At 44.6% G+C, this 4,400-nt stretch overlaps 1 non-coding gene across 1 annotated transcript; it reads left to right on the forward strand.

Annotated features, from left to right (window-relative positions):
- Window positions 1-2,860: 2,860 nt before the first annotated feature.
- LOC111813094 lies at window positions 2,861-3,064 on the forward strand. Its single transcript, XR_002818430.1, has one exon. It is a non-coding gene; the product is annotated as a small nucleolar RNA SNORA73 family (small nucleolar RNA).
- Window positions 3,065-4,400: the final 1,336 nt, after the last annotated feature.

The raw sequence follows: 4,400 nt of genomic DNA on the forward strand, positions 1-4,400 counted from the left end.
GGAATAAGCACTTCCCTGGCAAGCATAAGGGCTTGAGTTCAATCCCTGGTTCTGCAAAAAAAAAAGACCTGGCTAGAGCCAGGAGTGGTGGTGCACACCTGTGATGCCAGCATTCAGGAGGCTGAGGCAGGAGGATGGAAGTGAGGTCAAGCCTGGGCTACATAGTGAGACCCAGTCTCAAGACAAGAATAAATCAATCATGCCAATGTCTTAGAATGGGCTATGATAGTAAATAATCGCAAAATCTTACATATAGGAGGAAGACCTCAAATGTTTCTGTTCATGGTAGCCCAGCAGGGATGGCTCTATGGCAGTTAACATATAACTGTCTAATCCCACACTTACAGCACTACCACATTTGTAGCACGTGGTATGTTTCTGTATTTTTTTTTTGTTTCTGTATTTTTGTTTTGCGTTTTTTCAGATGCTGAGATGAAAACCGAACACCGAGCTACATCTCCAAGCCTTGCAGTAACTATCTTCAGCGACCTTTATTACCTACGTCTTTGTATCAGTCGAGTTTACTGTGCTGTTGTGAGGGTAAGTAGTAAATCAAGCTCTTGAATGGTAGGCAAGAGACTTGCTACCAAGCAACACTTTCGCACCACCCCTTTAAACAGTTTTCAGGTTATAGTTCAGTGACATTAAGTATCTTGTTGTGCCCAGAAAGTGTTTAATTTTAGCCAATTTTTTTTTTTTTTTTTTTTTGCGGAACCAGGGATTGAACTCAGGCTCTTGCGCTTGCCAGGGAAGCGCTTATTCCACTGAGCCATCTCCCCGGCCCCTAGCCAATTTATCTAGACGCACGCCTGTCCTGCATTCATCTAGTTTCCGTCGCATGTCACTGGGCAGACATAATCCTTTTTGAGACACTTTGTTTTTCTATGAAATTGTTCCTATTTTGGAAACGCCAAAGCTCGGTTCCGGAACAATTAACCTGAGATGTTCTACGGCCGAGTGCACCAATCGAAGAGTATTTACGACCCCAGCAAGATCCCAGGCGCAGACTCTAATCTCGCGAGAGGCCTCGAATTCAGGTAGGGGTGGGGCTCCATGGCGTACATCCCAGGAGCCTTAGCGAACTTCCCACTTTGTAACTGCGCATGTCGCTGCGTAGCTGCGTTAGCCCTTCCTTGACTTCCGGACCGTTTCTGAGGTATAAATATGGCTGCTCCTGGCTCGCTCCATCTTTCAGACAAAGGTATCTCACGTTTCTGCTTCATGGTGAGTGTTTTTACTTGCCTGTTTCTAGCTGCCAGTCTCACCTGAGGCTATTATTTAAAACAGATCCCGGGGCTGGGGAGATGGCTCAGTTGAATAAGCGCTTCCCTGGCAAGCCCAAGGACCTGAGTTCAATCCCCGGTTCTGAAAAAAGAGAAAAAATATATAAAATAAAACATCCCTTCTTTGGTGTCTGTACCATTTAGGCTTGAGTGGAGCCTGAGCCGCATGTTGGCGCTGAAGAATCGCTACCAGGGCTGCCTAAGTGCTGGTGGGGCCTCCTTCCTCATCCTCCAGGACGCTGAGATTATAAACGTACTGCACACGCCCCGGAGTGGATTTTCTTTTCTTTTTTTTTTTAAATATTTTTATTTATTACATTTATTTATTGTGTGTGTGGCCAGCTCAGCCCACCAGGGGGCGGGGCTGGCTGGCATGTGGTGCTGGAGGATCGAACCGAGGTCCCTATGCTTTGCCAAGCTTGTTTCAAGTAGGTGCTTTAGACCACTGAGCCATCTCTCCAGCCCCCGGAGTGGATTTTCATACACGTGTAATACTTTTAAGGGCCAGTGTGGTGGCTCATGCCTATAATCCTTGCACTCAGGAGGCAGAGGCAGGAGGCTTGCAAGTTTGAGGCCAGCCTGGCCTACAGAATTCAAGGCCAGTCTAAACTACAAAGTAGGGGAGCTTGCACGTTAACTCAGTTTGTTTGTTTTCGGAACCGGGGATTGAACTCAGGTCCTTGCACTTGCAGGGAAGCGCTTACTGAGCCATCTCCCTGGCCCCTTACCTCAGTTAAATGCCACGATTCGATTCCCCAGCTCCACATGCCACACCAGACCCGCCCTTAAGGCAGCCTGAGCCAGCCAAAAAAAATCCTAAACTACGAAGCAACACTGTATCTTTTTCTTTTTCTTTCATTCTTTTTTTTTTTTTTTTCTTTTTTTTGGCAGAACCGGGGATGGAACTCAGGCTCTTGTGCTTGCCAGTCAAACGCTTATTCTACTGAACTATCTCCCCAGCCCCGCAAGACCGCATCTTTAAAAAAAAATAGATTTCGGGTGATACAATGACTGCATGTTTGCATTTACAATGGGTGACTTACCTCAGTTTTAGCTCTTACCTTCTGCTGAAGGGTAGTATCACATTGAACATTTCAGATAAGTTTGCTGAGAGTTATCCTGTGGTATTGAATTGTACCCAAGGCATTTGTGCCAACCTCTATCCCAAGACCTTGTGTTTGTTTCTGGTTTTTCTTTTTATGTATCCAGTACAGTGTCTCACTACACAGATCAGACTCGTAGTGATTGTACTGTTTTCAGGCTCCCAAGCACTGGGATTACAGGTGTGCAACACCACACCTAGTCAAAACCTTGGTTTTTTTAAAAGCAGATCCAGCTAAATTTCTCATGATGACCTTCAACTGTGGTCTTTCTGCCTCAGCTTTCCAAAGTACTGACTGGATGACAGGCATGTGCCATCAGTCCTGACTTGAAAATTTTCTGATGGTAGGGTGACCAGTTTGTATTCGTTGGATTTAACGAACTACTGTAATGTATCCAGGGAAAGTCACGATCCACTAGGTGAAATTGTTTCTCACCACAGTCATTCATTAAGTTGCATGAATTGCTCTGACTGCCCAACGTGGATACCCCGGGAGGTCACTCTCCCCGGGCTCTGTCCAGGTGGCCTAGGGGAGCATAGGGCTCTGCCCTGTGAAGTACAATCCCTTTCCACAACGTTGGAGAAGAAGCTGGGCCTCGTGCCTGCACCTGCATATTCCTACAACTTCTCAGAGTCCTTTGGGCAGTGACTGAGGAGATAAACCATGCAGGAAACAGTCCTTGACCTCACAGTCTGTATGTAACTTAATCTCATTTAAGGAAAATTTGTTTTAGTCTCTTGCTTGGTGAATCATTTCCTTGCAGAATTCTTCTAAGATTCCAGATAACTTTTAGATGGGTAAGTCAGCACTGAAGTTTTCTTTTGTTTTCGGTATCAGGAATCAAGCTCACGGCCGTGCAATTGGCAGGTAGGAGGTATGACACTGAGCTGTATCCCTGACCCTAAATTGTTTGTAGATTAACAGTATTTGTCATGTTATTCTTGTTCTAATTTGTCAGGGTCTACTTTTGAGGCATTTAATCACTGTAGACACAAAACAGTAATTGTTCTATCCATGTACAAAATTGGCTCCATTTTTACAGGGGCATTGGTATAAATTAGTGTGTACTCATGCGTTGTGAAAATTGATATTTTAGTCCTATCAGTAAAATAGTGTTACTGGGAATATAGCTTGATATAGCTTGGTGGTATAGCGCCTGCCTGACAAATGCAAGGTCCTGAGTTTGATGCCCAGTAGCAAAAAAAAAAAAAAAAAAAAAAAAAAACTAAAATATTCATATTTCATCTTTTTGAGGAGATTTAGTTAAAATGTGCTGAGACTATAACTCAGTGAGTAGAGCACTCCAGATTCTATCTCCAGTATTAGAAAAAGTGAGAGGATTAAAAGATAGCCTAGGGCCGGGGAGATGGTTTAGTGGAATAAGTGTTTCCCTGGCAAGCGCAAGGACCTGAGTTCAATCCCCGGTTCCACCAAAAAAAAAAAATAATAATAAAATAAAAAAAGATAGCCTAGAAGAGGTAGCACAAGCCTGTAATCCCAGCACTTGAGGAGGCTGAGGCAGATATGGATCAAGGAAAGCCTGTAGGGCCAGGGAGATGGCTCAGTGGAATAAGCGCTTCCCTGGCAAGCGCAAGGGCCTGAGTTCAATCCCCGGTCCCGCCAAAAAAAAAAAGCCTGTAGTACATAGCTAAGACCCTGTCTCAAAAATAAAAGCGGACTGGTAAGATGGCTCAGTGGTCTAAAGCACCCAAGCTTAGCAAAGCACAAGGACCGCAGTTCAATTCCCCAGCACTACATGCCACCAAGTCCCGCCCCCTGGTGGGCTGAGCTGGCCGCGCACATACACACAAATAAATAAATAAAATTTAAAAAAATAAAAGCAAAGGGAAAAAAACCAAGATCACAAGTGCAGGGTTTTCACCTCAACCATGTAAATAGCATGGGCTGTCCAGGAGAGCTAAAGTTTTACTGCAATATTTACTATTAAATAGGGCTGGCCAGATAGCTCAGCTGACTAAAGCTCCTGCTTAGGCAGAGCAAGAAGTAGCTGGGT

This window comes from Octodon degus, unplaced genomic scaffold (assembly GCF_000260255.1).
Source record: "Octodon degus isolate 3935 unplaced genomic scaffold, OctDeg1.0 scaffold00163, whole genome shotgun sequence".
NCBI lineage: Eukaryota > Metazoa > Chordata > Mammalia > Rodentia > Octodontidae > Octodon > Octodon degus.